The sequence below is a fragment of the Dermacentor andersoni genome, unplaced genomic scaffold (assembly GCF_023375885.2).
Source record: "Dermacentor andersoni unplaced genomic scaffold, qqDerAnde1_hic_scaffold ctg00000059.1, whole genome shotgun sequence".
Classification (NCBI taxonomy): domain Eukaryota; kingdom Metazoa; phylum Arthropoda; class Arachnida; order Ixodida; family Ixodidae; genus Dermacentor; species Dermacentor andersoni.
In genome coordinates, this window is record NW_027314771.1 from 446,840 (window position 1) to 471,091 (window position 24,252).

At 48.9% G+C, this 24,252-nt stretch overlaps 1 pseudogene; it reads left to right on the top strand.

The window, feature by feature from the left end:
* The first annotated feature begins 284 nt into the window (after window positions 1-284).
* LOC140214462 ((3R)-3-hydroxyacyl-CoA dehydrogenase-like) lies at window positions 285-23,122 on the top strand (annotated as a pseudogene).
* Window positions 23,123-24,252: the final 1,130 nt, after the last annotated feature.

Below are 24,252 nucleotides of genomic sequence, written 5' to 3' on the forward strand. Positions count from 1 at the left end.
TCTAACGACGTACAGGCGCCCAAATCTTTAGCTGGCGTGCGCGAGCGGCGACTTTTCCGTGCGTCAGCGCCGCATGACGGGGCGAGGCTGGAAACAGTCTGAGGCTAAGCTCATGCGGACAAAGCGCGCTCAGCTGGGCCCATCGTCTGCTAGGCTGTTTCCATCCTCGCCCCGTCATACGGCGCTGACGCCCGGAAAAGTCGCCGCTCGCGCACGCCAGTTAAAGATTTGGGCGCCTGTACATGCAGGAATGTTGGGAAAAAGGTGAGCTCCCACAACAGTGGAAGACGGCAAGCATTATTTTAATACCAAAACCCGGGAAGCCTCCGCAATTGGAAAACTTACGGCCAATTTCCTTAACTTCATGCGTGGGGAAATTGATGGAGCACGTCGTCCAGACCAGACTGATGGGCTTTATGGAGCAGGGCGATCTGTGGCCACATGAGATGGTCGGGTTCCGACCTCACTTGTGTACGCAGGACGTCATGCTCCAAATCAACCATAGCAAGGAGGGAGGCACGGAGCACGTAGAGGGATTCTTTCAACTCAAGCGGGAGCGTCCATTCATCGTAAATTTTATCAGCCAGTTTTGCTACTGCTCTTGGCTGCAAACTAAGACCGCCACAGTAGGGCGGAAAGAACACGACAGCTCATCGTAAGTTCCTTTCAAACAATCGGCCGCCGATGTGAAACAAAAGAAAAAGCTGGCTTTCTCATCCTGGTCCGTTTTGTGAGCCTTTCTTTCGCAACAATTGAAAGGAATGACGCAGCCAAAAAGCGACTTCGAGAGAAAGGGCCTTCGGTGGCGACACAGTAGTTGGTATAGAAATCAGGCGGCGTACGACAAAAAAAAAAAAAAAAAAAAAAAAGAAGACAGCTGCTTCTTTGCAGCCAGCCCAAACAAGCTCAAGTATGGAAAAACAAGTGAGATGGCTTATCGGGGCGATACGCAGCGGTGCAGTGGCAGAGAATATAGCGACAAAGAGGCAGCAGGCAAGATCGTGGTCACAGCAGTTGGGGCAGACGCTGTCCAGAGACGAACGCGCGAGCATGTCCGCCGAGAGAGAATTCTGCGGGCGCCTTGCAGTGGTCACCGGAGGAGGCAGCGGCATCGGTGAAGCCATCTGTCATGTGCTCGCCGAGAGAGGTGCCCGCGTCGTCGTAGCCGACATCAATTTCGAAGCGGCTCAAAAGGTCTCGAACTCCCTGCCTGGTTCGTATTGTCATACCTTTACTTTGCTTTGTTCTGACGCCTTTTGGTGAAGTTTACCTGCGTATGAAAGCCTCGCACAAGAGGCACGTAGCACATTATTGCGCGATGATTTGCTGAGAGACAGAGTAGCTACACTCTTAAAACGGTTGCACCCTTTGGGGTGTATATTTGTCCTACAACAATAATCGTCATCTGCCTTGCTTGCGTTTCCTTTCCTGAAAACTCGGCGCTCGCTACTTTCCTGTCGAGAATGCTGCGTCACACTGATAACGCGCATGCCGTTCGTGACTGGAAAGTGCCGGGCTCGCAGCGCGAAAGAAAGGAAACGCGGGCAGCACGGATGACGATTATTGATGTGGGACAAGATACGCCCCAAAGGGTGTAAATTTTTCTAAGAGTTTATATCGTGTGTTATCACGCGTGCCGTAGCCGCAACGTAAAACGCGCTCGCGGCTACATTACTTGCTGTGCGAGTGTCGCAGAATGGTCGACCTTATGTGATGCACAGTGTGAATGTGGTACAGTCACGGTCAAAAACACGCGGCCCACGGCTCTGGGCGCAGGAGCGGCTGCGATGTGTCCCCGCGGCGCTGCTATCGCCATCGGGCGAGCGTGCACCGAGTGACGCCTATCTTTGCCCTCGCTCTCGTGCGGCCAAGTCTGACGCTTGATAAATTTCAAGTGCGGCGTTAGGCTGTTTCGTAGCTGACGTCCGGTCAGTTGGAAAGAGGGTTCGTCTGTGCGCGCTTGCCTTCCTTCCCGCAACATCGCCTGCTCGCTTCCCTTGCATACACGGACCGGCTCCGGCAGGCGCGCGTTCGGACGTTCAGCTAAGCGCACGGCACGTATACCTAGCAGAGTCCGATTGGGGTTCACACTTCACGTTTACGTGCTCCTCGCGCCCGTGCCTGGCGCCTGAACGGACGGCGCACATGCAAGCAGGCTCTCAGTGAAAGACGCCATGGCAAGGCACTGGCGCGTAGGAGTAGCAAGCAAAAAGCCACCACTTTATTGGTGCCAACGTCCGTCCTGTCTAATGTAGCATGCTCGTTTAAGGCGATAGCGTTACTAGGCTCACATTGCAGGAACTGTCCGAACCTGCCAGCCATGCCCGGAAGCCGTCTGCCGCCGCCGTGCTAACTACGGCAGCGCGGCGAACGAAGCAAAATGGAAGCGCCCTCCTGTGCACTGACCATCAGCAGCGGGACAGCTGAGCATCGCATTCATCAAGCGGGTGACGCGGCCGTACGAGAGTGAGAGCGAAGTTTGTCGTCACTGGATGCGCCCTCAAAGCAGGCACCCGATATAACCCGATAGAGATAGCAGCGCCGCGGTGTGGCCGCGCAGCCACTGCTACGCCCCGGAGCCATGGGCTGCGTACTTTGATCGCGACTGTACATTTTCTAGGATTCGTGCCTGCTGCCGTCAGATGTAGAACACACAACACCGCATACCACGACTTTCTATGCGTTGTAAAAAGAGTATTTCAGGCGAAATGACGATCATTATTTACAAATGTTGGTAGCAGCAGCTGACAGCAAATTATGCCCTAATATATTGTCATTAGTATTAAGAATTCACCTAAGCATCTTGTATGTGCCTGTTGTTTGGTGAACTTGGGGATGGTTTGTTACTCGACACAATGTAAGTAAGCCTTAGCTCAAACGATAAGATTTTGCTAGAAACTTCCTGCCACGCGCCAGGCTTGATAAGTAAGTGCGTGCGATACGTAGCGAAATTGAGATTGCACTAATTCAAACAGTATTAACTGGAACAGCAATGCATATCATGATACATTTTAGCACATGTTTATCGGCATCGTCGTCAAAAATGTTTCCAGCTAAGTGATCTGGTCTGAGTATTGGTGTCTTCAAATACAGCAAATACAATATGCCCGCTATTGCATTTAGTTAAATGTTAGTTCGTAGCAGTTTTGTTAAGTCTAGTCACATTGGCAAATGACAGGTAAAGGCTGATGTCCTTTATTATTGACCTCAGTTAACAAACAAATTACTCTATTACAAATTATTTCTTTTTCAACATCCCGAGGGAAGAAGAAGCAGACCACGGAGTGCAGGCGTGCTTCGTGTCGGCTCCTCTATTTTCCTATGTTTTTGGCGGATTATCGAGCTTCTCGTGGTAATTCTTCTTACCAGCGATCGGCGGACTCTTCAGGACTCCCCCGACACCAAGTTTCGCCAGGTGGGCCCATCTTCTGGCCGATAAGCAGCGCCTTTTGTCCCGCCACGCAGGCGGGACGAGCTAAGCCTATCTCCACGTAGGCCACTATTTCCCGGCCGCCGCGGCGGCGGGGCGTGCCAAGCCTACCGTGCAAAGTGCCAGGCCTTTCCTGACGTTAAATGGAAGTTGTCCAGGTAGAAGGAACAGATATTAGGCCGGAAGATTTAGGCGAGGGAGCGGGGTGGTGCGATGTCAAGAGGAAGAAACAGGCCGACGGTGCGACCGAGTCGGCGCATAACCAGCATGTGCACATGCAGCGACGGACGGTAGCCACATCGACTACGGGAGTCACCACAGCGCAGTACAAAAGGAAGTACGCCCGTCAAGTGCAGCAGGTTGCCATGGCAAGCCGAATGCCAGAGTTACCGCCGGACGATTACAAAATCGTCGTACGCCCCCGAGGCGGCTTCAACGTGCGCGATTACGGGACGGATCGCATTTACTGCTGCCTACGTAACGCGGCGGGTGTAGGCAGAGAAGCGGCCGGGGAAGATAGCATCTGCCTCAACGTTAAACAGAACGTGGTGGTGCTCAGCACACCGTCTGAAGACAGAGCCAAACGCTACGGAGCCATTAGCAAGCTTTGCATCGGAGACCGAGAGTTTGAGGCGAATACCTATCAAGCCGGCCCGGAGAACACTTCCAAGGGCCTGATTAGGAACATTTCCAAGAGCCAGAGCCCGGCAGACGTCATCGCTAATCTAGTGACGCAGCGCAACCCCGGAGTGCTGCACGCGAAACGCATGAGCAACACGGACAACATAATCGTTTTGTTCGACGGATTCCACGTACCGAGATACGTATATTACGGACCTATGCTCATCAGATGCTCCCTCTACAGGAAGCAGATTGACGTGTGCTACGAGTGCGGAAGCCTGGGACACCGCGCCGACGCGTGCCCCAATCCCAACGACAAGATTTGCCGTGGATGCGGACGCAACAATCCGTCGCCTGACCATCAATGCGAGCCGCAGTGTCGACTGTGCGGCAAGGGACACTTCACGGGAGACCGCAGGTGCAAGGCGAGATACAAGACCCCATACATAGTCAAGCGTCGCCAACTAGAGCGAAAAAGACAAGAAGAGGAACAAGCAGCCACAACGTACGGCAGCGGTTACAACAGCAGCAGCGACTGTAATGGCAACGCCGGCTACTACCTCAATTTTCCAAAGATAGACCGTCATTCAGTCACCGACAACCGAAGAGGACGCTCGACTAGCCGCGGCGGGAAGGGCGGTGCGGGAAAATCCCGATCTCGATCCCGCTCTCGCAACCGAGCACAGAGGCCGAGAAGCACGTCGATGACGCGCGGTGGCGGCGGTCCGGGCACCACAGCTGTGGGCCACATCAACCAACAAAGTCAGCAGCAGCAGCCGTGGCAGCAGCAAGGTCACAGGAGCACTGGGCAACAGGTGAGCTGGGCGGCTGTCGCCGCTTCTTCCGGCGGCGGAGGCGCTTCGGCGGGCCGCTCTGGCGGGCCCACCGTCGGCGGCAGCGGTGGGAACGAGCTCGAGCGAGCGATAGAGCGAGTCCTAAAACAACGTTTAGAGCCATTAGAATCAATAATTGCCGAGCTTAAACGCGAAAATGCGCTCCTTAGAGAGGAGAATATCAAATTGAAAGGCGAGGCTCCACAACCGCAACAACCATCGCAACGTCAAACGACGATGCCGCCGTCCTCGGCGCCGCGATCACCGACTCCATCACGGCCTGAGCCGGCCGGGATGGACACGGACAACGAGGGCAGCTCGAGGGAGACGGCGGATGAACGCGATGATCGTCCAGTTACCGCGAAAAGGGTCGCACTAGATCCTGCAAGACCCGACAACAAACAGGGATGCGGCCGTTATGAGAAATTACAGAAACGTGTAGACAACATCGAGAAGAGCCTCGAGGAACGTTTTACAAGACAGACGGCTCATATGAACGAAATGTTCAATAACGCGCTAGCTAACCTCTCTGAACAAATAACGCAAATGTTCGCCGCGCACTTGGCGCGCATAGACGACATAGAAACGAGGCTGTCGCCAGCTGCAGGCAGACCAATCAGAACAATGAGCAAGCCGTACGCTAGACAGCAACAACACAATCAGCAGCAGCAAAACACGCTCACAGACGTAGAGACGCAGCCGCAGCTGCAACCGCAGCAGCAACCAAGTCGCCTCGATGGTGACGGGTTAAATTAAACACAGGCATCACCATGGCTACACACGCAACGAAGCACACTAACACTGGGAAACAACAATACACAATCTGGCAGTGGAACTGCCGGGGCTACAGGAGGAAGCGGGGTAATCTCCAGCAATTCATACGCAGCCGCGAGACGAAACCGGACGTGATCCTTTTACAGGAGACAAACCATCCGGTTAAACTAGCTGGCTACAAAGCCATAGACGCGACCGCGACGGAGAACAGGCAAAGAAGGAAACGGGCTACACCCCGCGTGGCGGGTGGCGCTGGGCCGGGGGCGATGGTGCCACGCCGGCCGTCTCCCCCGCCGCGCCCGTTGCCGGTCGCCGCCGTGCTCGTTCGACGTAATGTCACTGTGGCGCAGCGAGAACTTGCCTGCGTAAATATACCTCACGTGTTCGTAGAATTAATTCCTAAGAGCGGCCGAGGACTCTTCGTCCTTAACGTGTATAGTAAACCCACGCTGCAGCACAGATTCGGGGACCTACTGCGGGGCGCGCGTGCGGCTTCCGGCGGCGAGCCTCTACTTGTTGCGGGCGACTTTAACGCGCCCCACGGAGCCTGGGGCTACACCCGAGAAACACCCGAGGGCAAACACCTTTGGGAAGACTCGCAAGACCAAAGGCTTGCACTGATCGCGAATCCCGCCGATCCTACACGCAGAGGGAACAGCGTGAGTGCCGATACGTTACCAGACCTTGCGTTTGTTTCAAATGTAACAACAGCGCACTGGCAAAATACCCAGGAAGATTTGGGGAGCGACCATGCGCTGATCGAGATCACGATAGGCACGGGCCCGAGCGGTCGTGGTACTAACCCTGAGGGCAAAGGTCGTCAGCTCAAACTCGTGAAGTGGGACACGTTCCGCAAGAAGCGAAAAGAAGCGGGGCGAGGCGACGAGCCGATTACGGACATAGACGAGTGGAGTGAGACGCTCAGAAGGGACCTAGGAGCAGCAACGAGTGACGTTCCGCCCGAGGCGAACCTCGAAATAATTGACAGCAGGCTCCTACACATGTGGGAAGCAAAGCGAGCCCTCCTAAAGAGATGGAAATGCCAAAGACATAATAAGGCGTTGCGCAAACGCATAGCACAGTTAGACAGAGGCATTGAAGAACACGCGCTTCAGGTATGCAGGGCACAATGGGAAGACACGTGCAACGGCCTCGAGAGGCAGATGACCGGGGCGAGCGCTTGGCGTCTTTTTAGACACCTATTAGATCCGGAGGAGACTCGGGCCGCTCAAGGCCATAAGACTCGTAGACTCGTAAGAGATTATAAAGGCGATAACTTCCTCGACGCAATACGTGACCGTTATTTTAAGAAGGCCGAAAGCATCCAGCACGCCGAGTAAGACGGCGTCACAAACGAGAAACTGGAAGCGGAATTTAGCGAATCAGAAATTCGGTTAGTCTTGTTCGAACTCAACACTCGATCGGCGCCCGGCCCGGACCGGGTTACCAACAAGACTCTCCGAAACCTAGACGATGAGTCAATCTCCCGACTCGCGGCCTACGTCAATGAGTGCTGGCGAGAGGGTTCCCTTCCCAAAGCATGGAAACGGGCCCGCGTTATCATGATTCCTAAACCTGGCAAGCAAGTTACACTCGATAACCTAAGACCGATTTCGCTTACGTCTTGCGTCGGCAAAGTCATGGAACACGCAGTTCTCACCCGCGTGACCGACTTTCTCGAAGATCATGACGCGTTCCCGCACACCATGCTAGGATTCCGCCGCAACCTCTCAGCACAGGACGTATTGCTTCAGCTTAAACACCAGAGGGCGATTCCACGAGAGATCAACACGGGTCAAAATTTTCATATTTTAGATGTCATTGAATATTTTATATTTTATGCGCATTTCACTAGGTAGCACAAAAGTGAACGTGGCTTCTTTGCCAAATGAATATTTTAGGAGGAAAAAAATAACGAGATTCTTCAGTGTGGAGGTGCCTATTTAATGCACAAGGCATTTTCACAAATTCACGACGATGTGAAGTACAGTATGTTACAGCTACAAAGAATACATTCTTGTGTCTAAAAGCTAGACGTAAACAAGGGTCAGCTAGCACTGTTTCAGGCTTCCGTGCAAAACGGAAGTGTTTTAAAAAAATTGCTTAATTTGCTACAATCTTCAAAAGTTGCTATATTTACGATTTTTTATCAACTAAACCAATACATGTAGCCTTCTGAAATTTGCTGGACTGCGAGACCTTAACCTATTCAACAATTGTGCTGAATATTCTTGCTGTGTCACAAATTACCATTTCTACAATTCGCCTCAAATTTGAAGTTTTGACAAAAATGAACGCTATTTAAAAATGAAAATAAAAAAAAAACCCATCGTAAGTTTTTCTCTATATCTCGTAAACAACTATTCATAGGCACGTGAAAAAGAATATTAAAAAACATGTTGCATTATTTTGTTTCTAATCACAATACAGGTGGTAGAAATGAGAGCTTTGCCAGAATGCAGCAGGGTGCTGAGGAAAAGGAACATCGGGGTAAAAAGAGCGTGCATAAGGCTCTGACTTGCCTAAACTTGACCGTAATGGCGACGTAAAGGCAGTTTTGGTAAACTATAATTATTTCAACAACGCTGTTCCAAAATGTCTGCATTTCCGACATAAATTTGTGGAGTCATGCCTCTCCTCGGCCATCATTGGCGCCCATATTTAGTTCACGCTTTCAGATGCGGCTGCTGTAGAAATCGTCTCTTTTGATCGAGTTGGTAGAGTGTAGAAGAATGGGAAGTGAATCCACGGGAGGCGATGAATTCTTACCGGAAGAAGGCGAACTGGGCGGTAGAAAGAAGTGCCTACATCCACTTGAAACTTTGCCTCACGTTCACCAGCAGAAGTCGGATTCGCGACTAAGGAACTTTCGCCTGATGCTAACGCAAATTCAACTCGGTGGCACTGCAAGGTCCAAATCTCACTTCGAAGAGTGCAAGCGCCATTTGGACCCCTCAGGTACCAAATGCGGCATGTGCACCGAATTGCTCGCCAAATTTATAGAAACCTATGACATGTGCTCTTCGTACCAAAAGCGAATATTCTTGTTGACTCTGCTGCGAAGCCAGCTGGAGCGCCGAAACGTTCAAGCTCTCATTCCAAATTTGTCAGCCTACATGATATACAAATCCCGACGTTGGCGCGAGAAATGGGGAATATGGTCAGCACCAGACGCACCTGAGAGAACACGGTTGAAACCAACAGACGTTTAGACCGCTGTGGAATATTATACCAAAGACGAGCATGGATGTGCTCGGCAGAGTCCCAACAAAAAGGACGTAGTATCTGTTTCGATTGATGGAAACAAACAGTATGCTGCCAAGAGATTCATGACCCGCTCGGTACCGGAGACATATGGTCTCTTTAAGGAAGCCCATCCAGATATATCTATTGGGCTCTCAAAGCTTTATTCTCTCCGGCCGAAATGGGTTCTTCTTGCTCCACAACAAGAAGCGTACCTTTGCATTTATTGCGCCAACGCCTCACAGGGTGTTTCCGCGCTAGAAGAGCTCATTGAAGGTGCCTACACAATTACGCACCTCAAAGAACTATGTCTTTGCCCCTCGCCCACGACCGATTCTTTCCTGGGCGATTGTGATTATTGTGCAAATGAGGATACTTTTACTACTACAACTTTGGGAATCCCTGAAGAGACAGAGGTAAACAATGCGGTATGGGAAAATGGCGACCTCGTCAAAAGGACAGCACAGGCTACTACCTTTCTCCAGGAGCTTGGTGCATGGCTTGTCAACTGGATCACCCATGATTATATAAGGGCATTCAAGTATCAGCAATACACGACGCCAAACGGAATCAACAGCACGGATTCCGTGTCTTTGACTTTGCAGAGAATTGGACAGCTGTTGTACCGAACGACATACAATCATACCATTGGCACAAAAAAACAGGTCTCGCTATTTACGTGTGTCATCACGAGTAGCGGATCCACTCAATGTTTTGCGGTTCTCAGTGATGAGGTATGTCATGATGCTGCATACGCTTTCTTTGCCCTGGAAAAAATCTATGAGTGCATGAAGGAAGAACTTCAGCTTGGCAAACATGCTACATACGTGTCTGACGGCGCCAGTAGCCATTTCAAAAGAAGTATCCGCTTTAGCAGCTGTCACAGAAGGAGCACGCGTCAACAAATTGGCTTTTTTTCGGCCACAGGACATGGCAAGAACACTTGCGATGGTGTTGCTGGCTTAGTAAAGCACCAAGCCTCGCTGTAGAATCTCGGAGCAGACAGCACTACAGTCATTAGGTCAGCCTCTGAAATGATGGCGCAGATGGCCGCAACCCTAAAGAACGTAAAACTGCTCTATGCAGATGTGGATGAAGTAGAGAACTTTCGCCGCCTCAAAAGGAACCAGTGGAAATCTTTGCCACATGTTCCGGGCATACAATTATGGCACATTTGGTTAAGCGAGCCTGACGCCACCAATTTCGATCGCGTTGTATTAGTGTCTCGCACTGCTGCAGGTAATTGGAAAAGGATCAAGCCTTTCTGAGCGTATACAGCGGGTATGCTCGAAGTTCCTTGTGCCCTCTCCCTGCCTCCATGCGGCGTGTGCGGATCATCAACAAGTGCGCATTGACAGGTCAGCAAGTCAACAGGCAAGCAACTGTGCCACTGCGTATTGGATTCGCTCCATTAGAACTGCGTGATCTGGCCCTCTGGATCAGCTGGTCCTATGGAAAAATGCGGAAAGAGCTGCCAGTACTGCAGCGCTTCGTAAACTTAGGACGTGTTCTCAGCACGCTATCATCGTTTAGCATTCGTCAGTGGTGCTTCAACAACTATCCCATACATTGTATACCAGCAAGTTTGGCCGAGAGTTCATGTGGTCCTGCCAATACTTCAACGAAGAAATAAATGCTCTACTTGAGGCTTTGCACTGAAGGCAATTTCCTCAAGAGTGCGCGGACCAGGTAATGCTTCGCAAAAGACCCAAGTATCTGAAAGAGGAAGTCTCGTGCTCCTTTCCAGCTTTTCTAAGAAACTGTGAACTTTCCGACAAGTGGTGATCCTTAGGGACTGTGAACTTTTATTATATAGTATTCTACCAGTTCCTTTTTTTTCTTTTTCTTGAGAGGCGGTAAAATAAGCAATCGCTGGAACTATCTGCCAGCAACCCTGCCTTAACCAACACCATCGCCACTCCCACCACCGCCTCTTAGGTTGTATAATGACGTTCATGTAATGACCAGTACGACATTTTTAGAGGCATTTACCTGCCGCACATTCTGTTACCTGTGTACTATCGTGAGCAATATGAGCAGGAACACGCGAGCGCGTGGGAAATAGCCTCGAAACCGACGTGGGGCGATGCGTTGCGGCCGCTGTAGGAAACAAAGTGGAAAGGGCACCGCGGTTCCGCCAACTGTCGGCACTCCCGCCTCACTAGCGTTACTGCGTAATGGCAGCTGATTGCGTGTCACCGGGCGCTAGCGATGATAAGGCGGTTATGTCATGCAGAGCGTGGACCGTGCTGTCTGTAGTTGAGCGCAAAATATCTCTAGCTCTCTTTTTATCATACTTGCGGAACGTATCGCAATGATACCGGCGTGATACTGTGGCGCCTATAATAGCGCTCGCACGCAGGAAAAAGCAGGGTTGTTTTGTTATGCGTGTTTTTCTATGTCTCGGTTATTGTGAACAAAGAAAAGTTGTACGCAGCAGTGAATTTAAAGGTTTTATTAGACGATTGCTTAATGGTAACAAAATTTTCATCCACACAAAAAGTATCCCAATACATCAGTGTTACAGCTTGACCTTTCCTTGCAGGCTTCATGCGTTAATAACGGGTCATGGCTCCGCCTGCTTGAATGACGGCCTCCATTCTTTTTGGCAGAGACACGTAGAGAGCCTCGATGAAGGCTTTGTCATCTTGAAGATGTTTCCACTCGCGCTTTATGGCTTCCCACAGTTCATCACTGGTCGTCGAGTCCAAGGAGAGTCTTGAAAGGTTAGCCTTCATACGTGCCCAAACATGTTCTAGGATGTTCATGTCTGCACCCTTCGCACACCACTCCAAGCTCCTTACCCCTAGTTCGCCTAAAAGACGTGCCACGACCTTTGCTGTGTGAACGGGAGACAAGTCCTGCTGGAATAGATAATACCCATCCGGGTGTGGACCATTCAGTGCATAGGGGATCATCTCGTGCTCCAGCAATGTGCAATATGCAGAACTCGTAAATCTCCCAGGGATTCTTACAATGGGACTTAGGCCATCCCGCGAAATAGCCGCCCACACGTTTACTGACGTGCGTCCACTTGCGGCCACCTGCTTGACGTTCTGCGGAGAGAAGCGCGTATTCTCCATGCGCCACACTCTTCTCTGCTGGTCCCAGCGGCTTGAGAACGTAGATTCATCAGAGAAGATGACATATTTCCAATCCTCGACCTTCCAGCTGCGGTGATCGACAGCGAACTTTAGGCGAGCAGTCTTGTTGGCAACTGTGAGAAGGGGCTTCTGAGCAGCGATACGACTACGGAGGGCGGCTTCCCTTAGCCTTCGTCGCACCGTGCTGTCGCTTACATGTTCCAGGGCAAGAGTACTGCGCACCTCCTTCGCATTTAGAAATGGCTTCTCGTTGACTGCAGCAACAATTTGTAGGTCTTGATCCGCCGACGTGGCGCGAGGTCGCCTCTCGTGCGGCGCATCCTTAATGCGTCCTTCATCTCGGTACGCCTGCACTATCCTGTTGACTGTGTTCAAGCGGCAGCCCGTCAAGGCAGCAATGTTTCGCTGCGAGTAAGCTTTCTTCGACAACTCAACGACTTCTTCCCGCTTATTCAACGGCACTCGAGACATCGCAGGACGCTGAAACGCACTTCTAACCGCGGGCAGTCGTGGTCTCCCTTATAAGCATTTGCCACGAAAAAGAAATTAAAGATGCGCGTCGGCCGTGACGTAGCGTTTTTGCTTCTTTTCTTGTTCATCAAAGATTCGAACGTTTCCATGAAAGGTGCGACTGGCCTTACGATAGACCTTTTAAGAAGTCGGCCAGAAAATATTCCCTGTCGCATGCTTGCAAATATCTAAGAGTCGGGTCTGACCGCTCCACATACGCACACTCAGACAAAGAAAAAAGGAACAAAAAAGGTTAACAGTGGTATTTTGCGCTGAACTACAGACAGCGCGGTCCACGCTCTGCATGCCATAACCGCCTTATCATCGCTAGCGCCCGGTGACATGCAATCCGGTGCCGTTACGCAGCAACGCTAGTGAGGCGGGAGTGCCGACAGTTGGCGGAACCGCGGCGCCCTTTCCACTTTGTTTCCTACAGCGGCCGCAACGCATCGCCCCACGTCGGTTTCGAGGCTATTTCCCACGCGCTCGCGTGTTCCTGCTCATATTGCTCACGATAGTACAATTATACAGAGTTAACTGTTAATTCTGTAGCACACAAAGAAATAAAAAGCCTGCATTAACAGAAGGCACAAATTATCTTCGCTGCATGGCGCACGCACTTGGTGTTAAATAAAGTGAGCCACGTAATGGTTATGCTGACGCTTCGTTATTCCCATTCAAGCGTGGAAGTAGTGTACTAAACGCACTTTTATGCAAAAGTAATAATTATAAGGTCAAAACTGGCTATACGTCGCCATTACGGTCAAGTTTAGGCAAATCAGAGCCTTATGCACGCTCTTTTTACCCCGATGTTCCTTTTCCTCAGCACCCTGCTGCATTCTGGCAAAGCTCTCATTTCTACCACCTGTATTGTGATTAGAAACAAAATAATGCAACATGTTTTTTAATATTATTTTTCACGTGCCTGTGAATAGTTGTTTACGAGATTTTGAGAAAAATTTACGATGGTTTTTTTTTTATTTTCATTGTTAAATAGCGTTCATTTTTGTCAAAACTTCAAATTTGAGGCGAATTGTAGAAATGGTAATTTGTGACACAGCAAGAATATTTAGCACAATTGTTGAATAGGTTAAGGTCTCGCAGTCCAGCAAATTTCAGAAGGCTACATGTATTGGTTTAGTTGATAAAAAATCGTAAATATAGCAACTTTTGAAGATTGTAGCAAATTAAGCAATTTTTTTAAAACACTTCCGTTTTGCACGGAAGCCTGAAACAGTGCTAGCTGACCCTTCTTTACGTCTAGGTTTTACACACAAGAATGTATTCTTTGTAGCTGTAACATACTGTATTTCACATCGTTGTGAATTTGTGAAAATGCCTTGTGCATTAAATAGGCACCTCCACACTGAAGAATCTCGTTATTTTCTTCCTCCTAAAATATTCATTTGGCAAAGAAGCCACGTTCACTTTTGTGCTACCTAGTGATATGCGCATAAAATATAAAATATTCAATTAAATCTAAAATATGAAAATTTTGACCCGTGTTGATCTCTCGTGGAATCACCCCAGATCGTTGACGACACTACCAGCTCCACTAAGGCAATTCTAGGCTTAGATATTAAAAAGGCGTTTGACAATGTTAAGCACGAAGCGATCTTAAAAACAATTAGAACATTAGGACTAGGCCAAAGAATGTATAATTACGTTAGAGATTTCCTCACGGGTAGGCGCGCATGCGTCGTCGTCGGCGACGAGGAATCACCGGAATTTGAGACGGGTCCGTGCGGCACGCCGCAAGGGTCCGTCATATCACCATTACTATTTAATTTAGTTCTACTCGGTCTACCCGAGAAATTAACAGAAATAGAAGGATTACATCACAGTCTCTACGCGGATGACATCACCCTCTGGGTCCCCGGAGGAGGATGTGACGGTCACGTCGAGCGAACGCTACAGGCAGGAGTAGATGCGGTTCAGAATTACTTGCGTGGAACGGGCCTCGAGTGCTCGGCAACCAAGTCCGAACTCTTACTCTACAAACCCACAAGGAGAGGTCGTAAAACCCTGCGCGAAGAGGAACCTGAATATTCCAAAATACGCATTACATTGGCAGATGGTACTCCCGTACCGCACGTAGAAAAAATTACAATCCTAGGGTTACACCTGCAGGCAAACGGCCATAACGGAGAGACGGTGCGAATACTTCGTCGTTCGGTAGATGACACGATCCGACTCTTGCGTCGCATCACGAATAGACGCAATGGTATGCGTGAAGAGTGCGCGATCCGTCTCGTGCAGGCGTACGCGATAAGCCGCATAACGTATGTTGCCCCCTACCTGAGGTGGATCGGGTCCGAAAAAAACAAAGTCGAATGCATGATCCGAAAGGCTTTCAAGAGGGCGGTCGGCGTTCCACTCAATGCGAGCACCGACAAGTTTCTAGAGCTCGGAGTTCACAACACCCTCAACGAGTTAATCGAGGCGCACGACATTGCGCAATACGAACGATTATCAAGGTCCAAGGCAGGTCGATGCATCCTCGAGTCGCTCAGCATCGCGTACCACACTCAGCATGGAGAAAAGACGGCGGTTCCCGCCTCTGTTCGCGACCGCCTGATCATCCCGCCGCTTCCCAAAAACATGCACCCGACGCACCACGCCGGGAGGCGCAACAAACGAGCAAGCGACCTTCAGAAGAAGTTTGGTAACAGCAACGAGGCGGTGTACGTAGACGCGGCGCGATATGGAGGAGGGAGAAGCGCGCACGCGATAGCGGTTGTAGACCGCTCGGGTAGGTGCCTCGCGAGCGCCACGGTGACCACGGGACACACGGAGGCGGCCGAGGAAGCCGCGATAGCCCTAGCACTCGTTGCGGTGCCGAACGCTGCAATCGTGATCAGCGACTCGCAGGCGGCAATCCGCGGCTTCGCGCGTGGTCGTGTCTCGCGGGAAGCGGCCCGCATACTCCAAATTTCTGACGACGGCGACTCGCCCTCGCAACCCCAAAATTCTACGGTCTTCCTCCTCTGGACCCCGGCACACACCGATGTTCCGCTCGCGGGAAACGAGGCGGCCCACGCCACGGCTCGAGGTCTCACACGCCGAGCCGCCGCTGATTATGTGGCCGCCTCCGCCCCCGAGAGCGGGGCATCGGATCTGCCGGATCGGGACACTACAATAGAAACACAGCAACAAGAAACACACTGGGCGTGGGGCGATCGCCTCACCACCTTCAGAGACCTCACCCAACACTACAGACTTGAAAGACGCACATTCCCGCCACCGCACGATAAACTGAACAGGAACGAGGCCGTAACATTACGCTTGCTCCAGACACACACCTACCCTAGCCCCGCTATCTTACACCACTGCTATCCGAGTTTGTACCCAACAGACGCGTGTAAAACATGCGGACACAGAGCAACGCTGCGACACATGCTCTGGGAGTGTGCCGGCAATAACGGCAATCAAAGCAGCTCCGTTGGCGACGCGTCCAGAATCGCGGCTGTTGCCAGAGTAGGAGAAGGCTCGAGCTCCATTCTTCCCGACGCCGCCCCGGATGCGGGAGCCGCGGGGGACCTTCTCCGTAGGCGTCGCCGCCGCTGGGAGGCGGCTATCAGAAGTTCGGAGCTGGCAGACCAGCTCTGGGCCGTCCGGCAAGCCAAAGATGCCGCTCGAGTCCAAGAACTTCGAGCCGTCACCTGAGGCCACCACATCAAGAACTGCCGGACTATTCTTTACTAAAGTTTCTTCTTCTTCTTCTTCTTCAACATCCCACGCAGTCCTTGCTTGAACATGCGGTGTACGGCAGCGATTTCCAAGGCACTACGGTGACCGTCTTAAGCTTGTTTCACACGGCGTGATTGCGGCAATATAAATCCTTTTGTCGCGCACCTCGCAGAGCGATTTCCTCTGACCGCTTTCACATGCGTCTGCGACAGTGCGAGTTCCGTCGCAACGACGCACAAGATGGCCACCTGCTCACGAAGCATCGATGCCTCCATGCTTAAGTCGTTAAATAAGAACAACATGGAAACTGGTCAAATTTTAGAATGTTCTTATTGTTTTTTGAAAGTAGAATAAGCACATCATGTTTTAACGTTTAAGTGTGTTGAGACTTTAGGATCGCTTAGTCTGCAGCTGCAATGAGTTAAAAAACGTTGCACAATACCGTAAGTATGTTTGTGGTTGTGGTTTCAAACGTCATTGTGGCTTTGAATATTGCGCTTGGTCTTCCTTCATTGGCCTAAATTTCAAAACAATGTATACTTTATTTAAACGAAGAAGAAAATCAGACTCTGCACAATGGTTGATAATTGGAACGGTTCCGCTTCTTCGTGCGTCTGTGGCATAATAATTTCAATATAGGCCTTCTGCGCTACAAGTTCTGTGTTCGAATCTTTCCGTCAGTCAGTTTTCATAAAGTATATTTATATATTTGTATTGCAGTTCTCTCTTGGATATGATTATTTTCCAAAGTCGCGAAGCCGTTTAAAAGCCAGAAAGCTGGAATTATAGGCGAGTCCATCTACTAAGCATCATTTTCATGGTGGCTGAACCAGCTCCGTTTGCCGTGGCAGTAATAGCGTCACAGTTCCCTCAAGTAATTATTGTACCAAACTCTATGGGTTCCGCACCGCGGCACCATCTAAGACTATTTAAAACGGTCTGTAGTAAGTTACACTAAGTGCGACAGCTCTAATGTGAATAGGGGGGGGGGGGATGAAAAAAAGATTTTCTAAGTAAGCTTACGTGCAATCGCTGCACCGTGATTTCGCGATATGTCGTTTTTACTATTTTGTGAACGAAAACTGCGTCAATGTCGTCTGCGTGAGTGCTCCTAATCAGATTGCATGCATACGACATGTGGTGTGCGTTGTCTCGTGCTAGACGCTCTACATGAAGCTTTTGGATGAAAATAGCTAAAACAAATACTGCGATGATTATGGCTGCCCAGCATTAATATCTCGGGGCACAATGTTATTTGAGTGCTTACCCATTCTTTTACGCCCTATACATCAGGATATACAGCCAGATATGCCTTTATGATATTCCTAGGATACATAAACTTGACTCACCTCTTCCACGATCCCATTTCACGGCTAAAAAACGCGTGCGAAAATTTCTCTTGTCTTTAAAGGGTGATCGCGAGATTTTGTAGCGTAAGTCGGTTGCTGCAGTTACCCATTTCGATCAACGACTGTGAGATTAAAAATGTTGCAGGTTAAAAACGTTAAGGAGCCATTCCACTCTGTAAAGGTGAAAGACCAGCGAAGCTGTAGTACATCTGAAAGGGTTAGAGAAGCGTACACGTATTTATTTTCGTCAATTGGTAATGTTAGTGGCCCTAGCTTTCTGGTTACTGTGATATACACTGCTTGGTTCTGTTACGACCTTATACTGAATTTTGGCAAAATTTAAATCTATACAGGAACATTGTACAGTAGTTGAGTGACTTGGATTGGTGTGGTACATCAAACCAAACTCTTCTAGCACAAACTGAGTGACCCGTTGCTTGTACAGTTTTGAAATGTTTCGATTGAACTCTCCAACGATGATCCCAGGAGTATCTTCAACGCGGCTAAACCATGCAAAATGCCTGGTCATGAACTTCTCGATATCACACTTGGGTTGGCCTGCAGATAAATACACAGTGTATATCAGAATTACGTCTTTCGTTTGTGTGGCACACGCATCCCCACAATCGGTGGCATTTTATTCTTGCGAGTCAAGGGTGTGTGGTCGTACATACATCTTCTTTCGTTTGCGTACATGGCAATGGCTCCTCATCGTGAGTCCATGTGCTGTTCACAAAGCATTACAGTTTACCCATTGACTTGGAACTATGCATCCTCATTGAGCTATTTCCTTTATATTTATTTACTATTATTGTATTAGGGGCAGAATGCTTGATGCCTGGTTCCCCTCCACCACGGGTCGGCCTGATATTGCACAATCTCCGAGATCTGCCCACGATTATCTTTGTCATTCTTGACGCCCAAACAGAAGACACATGAACATATTTATTTATTTATTTATTATAGTTCAATATTCTTCTTTTTACTAGCAGCGGAGTGCTTGAAGTCTGCTTGACCTCATCCGTGGGTTTGCCCGGTATCGCACAAACTCCGTCATCGACCTACGAAAGAGGCTATTTTTGGCCACGGACACGACAAATGTATTGGAGGGTACAGGTATACAACTACGCTGTAAAATACGAGACGAAATTGTTCTAGGCGCGTTCAAAGCTCGGTTAATTTGCGGGGATGCTTTATTCCAATAATGGTGCGCGGTTTCGAGTAATAGCCAGGCACAAAGCACACGACTCGGTTTTGAACGAATTCCAGATTCTTCCGTACAATTTGCGTAAAGGAGTCCGGAGTAGTACAAGCGCAGTCCAGTATCGGTTGACTAATAATTCAGAAGATATTTTTTTTTTCTGTAATTGGTACAGCGTTGAAATTCCTTTTTATTGGGAGTGTGCCTGCCCTCAGTGGAATACTTTAACGTGATCAATACAATAGAGGTAACAATACAAGAAAATAGAGGTAACAACCAAGTACTTGCCTGTGTTAACATTTACTAGCGCCTGTTTCAGCACGCTTTACCTGTACTTTGTGAAGGTATTGAAGCATTTTTGGTGGAGAGTGGTTGGTGCTTTTCATTTGTACCAAAAGCAAGTCGTGTATAATTTGCTCAGCTGTTCTCATCATGACTTTTGTTCAAGCCAAGGGAGTGTGACAGTTTCGCGCGACGCATTGCGTGCACTTCATCGCAGGTGACAAGGACCACCGCGCTGTGCAAGTCGACGTGGGTGAATCAGCGTCCGTCGAGAAGCTGTTCGAGGAAGGGTTCAGTGGTGACACGCCGGTCAGCATAGTCGTCCACAACGCTGGCACCGGTGCTCGCTTCAATTGCTGACGCGAGCGAAGAGGATCGCATAATGAAAACGAATCTCAAGGTGAGGCTCAAGGATAGACACATTTGCTACATGTGAAGTGGGACACCGGCGTCGGTGCATCACGGTCGAGATTCTTGCATTGGTCAAGCGGTATACATTCAGAACATTGGGCGCGGAAAATAAACAGGTTTGTACGTAAGAGCTGTCTACTGTTGGCTGTCACATTGGGGCTTGTAATATGTTTTCCGTCGTAATTGACCGGTGCCCGTGCCAACGATCAATTCTAAACGCGCTGTAACGTAAAGCTATTCCAAACGTTTCTGTTCTAATTCTGCAATCAGCCGTCCGCCATTGGTCAAACACTTTTTGAACCACTTGCACTTCGCCTGTCAATCACGGGATGTCATGAAAACCGCGATAGCTCCCCATCTGTTATGAGGTCAACACATTGATTATGCATGACTGTAAAGAACACAAGAAAAATGCTATTTCTGATTCAACAATCTTTTGCCATTAGGCCTTGGTTACTGAAAAACGTTTTCGGCCGACACCTACTTCACCTGCCTATCACGTGACGTCGCAAAACCGCGAGAGCTCACCACGCCAGACTGACGTGTACTCGTTAAAGATGCATTAATATGCCGAACAAAATTGAGTTTTCTTTTGAATAGCCGCAGGCTGCCTCGTTCCGTAAGGAATAAACGGCGGCTGCGGCCGATGCCTCAGGCAATGGCTACTCGCACCTGCCGCAGAGCATGGATTTATTTGCATGCAATAAAGCTTTTTGTGGGGCCGTGTAACGTTTTCGAGTACTTTCAACATGTTTACAACCTCGTTCTGCCAACTATTCTTTCAGGATCCGTTTTAGAGGCATTCTTTACCTTCCGCTACATGGCGTCACGATTTTCCACCCGCCACCGCAACATAAGTAAGAGAAAGCGGACCAATCACAGACGCCGACACCACTCTCTTCATTCGGTTATCGAATTTCAGTGCATTGGCTCGGCCTCATCGAATTCCTCTCCACTTGAGCGTGCTCCTCACCTCTTCTCAGTCAATTACATAAGACAAGCCTCTCAGAGTAGTCAATGTTATTCGTTTTCAAAGCAAACAAAAGTGACTTTGTACAAAAGAGGAGAGAGTTTTATTGGTCCGTGCAGAGAACCCTGTGGGTCACGGCCCGATGTTTACGTCGGCGGTTACGCAAATTTGACGTCAGGAGATTGTAATGAAAACATATTGGAATATTTTTACGTTATAGAGCCCTAGCGCATGAACTGTTTCATGAACCTGCTACTAGAAATTGCATTGCTTGTTGCGGTTGTTTCTAAATATCACTATAAACATGCAACATTTAAACTGTAACGTGCGCGCTTATTTGTACTTAAGGTGAAAAAAATGTCTACGGCGGTTTTGGGTTCTGAAAGTAGGCATAATAATAAATCGGCCAAACGTGCATTATGGCACGCTCAACGCCTGCAATCCCTCATAACCAAAGTCGACATTGGGAAATCCGTCGCTAGCACTTTTGGTTAACCTATCTACAGTAGGTGAATCCGTTCAGAAAACGACGGACAGTACAAAGTATAAGTTTTGGAGATATTTTGCCGGATGCTTTTCTTGCGGCTCATCATGACGTATCACTCCCACGATAGTTTAGTATTAAAAAAACTTGTTCGCTTTCGTCATCGCTTACGTCTTAGCAGACATTTCTGGCTTAAAATGTAATGCGCACATGAAAAAATGTTTATTTCACGTGTGCGAAGTCTACACGCCGTTTCGCCAGTTGAGCCAAGAACTAGGGGCGTTTTACTGGATGTTCTTGATAAAGGAGCATTACAGCGCGACATGAGAGGAAATAATAAATTAACACACAGGTACATGACGACTTGTAGCGAGCATCCGGAGCGTGATAAACATCCTATACATAAGCATGTAAGTAAGAAACAAACAAAAACGCTAAAAGCAACTTTAGAGCTGATAAGGAAACTAACCAAACCACACTTCCTTTTTTGCTGATTTCTTTCTTCTGCGTGCTTCTATGAAGCTGTTTCGGTGTATCCAAAATACATTGTTTGAAGTCACCGCTCGTGTTCTTCGTACGCGTTTTTTGGTTGTCCCTTTCTACACGGGCAGTGATTCTCACTTTTCAAGTATTACTTCCTTTGAAACACTCACATTGCAGTTGGGAAGGTATTTGCAGAGTACTTGTATTGAATTCGCTTATTTATTTATTTATTTATTTATTTATTTATTTTCCGAATATTCACAGGCTGGAGGGTTAGTGTGTTTTATGATAAAAGAGACTTTTAGCTTGTACGCTATTCCGGTAAACGGGAGTGGTTTGGGTGGATTACCGGATGGTCGGGGCGTAAACGTGAGCGGCCGGAGCGGTGAAGCCGCCTGGTGTTGTAGAGCTCAACCAGACAAACGCATAGCTAAAACTGCAGTAACTCACCATATCCTGCTTCGCCACTCGTGCTAATTTTTGGCAGCGGCATAATTGTGAACACGATTACGCCACTGTCGCTAATTTACGCCAGCAGCTAAGCAGAATATAGTAATTAGCTCTGTGTTTGTGTGGTTGAGCTTTCCGCCACCAGCTGGCGCCACCAATCTGGCTGCTCACGTTGACGGCCCCACTAAAGCGGAAAACCACCCACGCTTGCCCGAATACCGGACACGCTAAAAGTCTCTAAATACATATCGCTGAGCGTTCCGTACTGGGCCACGATGGTGGCAAAGCTCAGTCAAAATTTCTATTGTTGGCTTTATTGCCTTGTTTGTCGCATCAACCCTTCAGAGCTTCCGAGCAGTGCATTCGGATATTAGATACAGTCATATAAGGGTCAGCTTTGAAGCGTGGGCACCGTGCTTTCTTTTTTTTTTTCGCCACAAAGGTTGTATGCTGGAAAACACCTTCCTCGAGAAAGAAGCTGCAGCCGTGATGATGAAACTATCAATTCATTCCTTCATTCCCTTAATTCACCAGATAACACCGGAACGTAATCTGGGCTAAAAGCTGTACAGACAGCTTTACAGAGGCCCAGATTGTCTTTATAAGGCAGATACAGCAACCAAGCAAATGCAACATGAAGCCGATACAGTAGTACAAATCTGCTGGTAATGGTCCGGTATCTTCTGGATTATCCGAGAGTATTGTCGTGAAAAAATGGTCGCTTAATTCCTGCTAAAGAAGAAACCGTCAGTAATCTACTCCATACCAAATCTCCGCAATCAAATGTCCCTCAAAAGAGAAAGTTGTCGAACTTAACTGAAGGCTTCTTGCTTCTAAACAGGTATTAATTTGACTTTCCTTGCAGGGAACATTCCTTATGAGCCGCGCAGGCGTCCGCCTGATGCTGGCAGCCGGGGTGAAAGAAGGAGCCGTGGCCAACGTGTCGAGCCTCGCGGCCAAGGGCGGTATGAGAGGCATTGCTAGTTACGTGGCCTCCAAGTCGGACATCTTGGGACTGACCAAGTCAATGGCGCTAGACGTTGCAGCCACGGGCATCCGCTGCAACGCCGTCCTTCCCGACTTTACGAAGACGCCCCTCTCCGACAACCTCACTGTGGAAGAGAAGGAGCTGCTTATCGCTAGCATCCCGCTCAGTCGCCCTGCGCAACCACGAGAGGTGGCGCAGGTGGTGGCGTTCCTGTGCGGGCCAGAAAGTTCGTACATGGTCGGCTCAACCGTTGAAGTCTCAGGAGGCGCGATGGTCTAATAAAGGCGGCACCTACGCCACGTGACTGAATTTAATGAGCACCGTGAATAATAATAGAACAGTGTCATCAATTTTCATACTTGTCCCCTTTACCATTACAATCAGGCATGCATCACTACCACCGCGAGCAGAAAACAACCTTGTCAGGACAGGCCTTGGCACAAGACAGATTCTTTAATTAGCTACCTGCCTTAGGCTATCATATGATAAAGAAGTGTGAGGCTCGCATAAGCACATTTTGTAACGCAAGAGGCATTTGCTCATTACGTTTATAATTTACATACCTTTTTTGCCGACAAGTTGGAAGTTTTTCTTTATACTGGTTCAGCAAAACGAAACTGGAATCTTCACTTCAGAACTGCGCAGCAACTAAAATAGCGGGTTGAAATGGCTTGAATTGGTTCATGCTCCTTTGCATAACACAATGATAATTACAGGAAAACAACGTGAAATTATTTCCCGCGCTAACTTAACAGCCACGTCTTTATGTGAGTGTTGTCTTTCGTGTGTGATATTCAGCAAGATCGCACCAGCAGCCCCGGTAAGCGAAGTATGGGAGTGTTGGAAAAGAAACTTTCACTTTGATATAATTAGAAGGGGGCCCCAGTAGAGGTGACGCTTCATTTAACACATGTGTGGCATGATATACGAATCTATGGTGAGAATTCCTAAATCATGTGCACTTACCGGAGTGCAAGTATTTATTTTTTGATCTTTTATTTGCGCTAATTACGATTGCATTGCTTCATTATTTCTCGTTCACTGCCGTCTCATGTCTCACCTCGTGGTGGGCATTCTTTTACAACCATGTAAAAAAGATAGAACGCCATTTCTAGGAGGCAACTTCCGAGTTGGGAAGCTAAGAAGAAGCAGTCAGGAAACTACCACAAACGTCATACATGGTAGGCATACGAACTGTCCCTATAGTCGCACGGCACCTCGTGACCAAGAAGAACATCATTGAGGCGCTCCTCCCCCTCCCTTTGCTGGTGGCCGCTGCTACTATTTTCGAGTGGACAGCAACTCAATTCATTTTGGTGTGTGCCACTTGCCCTATGCCACTGAATATGTGCCCATTGTATGTGTCACTTGATATTTGCCTGAACGAACAAGCATAGCAAGAGGCAATCAGTAAATAAGACGCGAACGC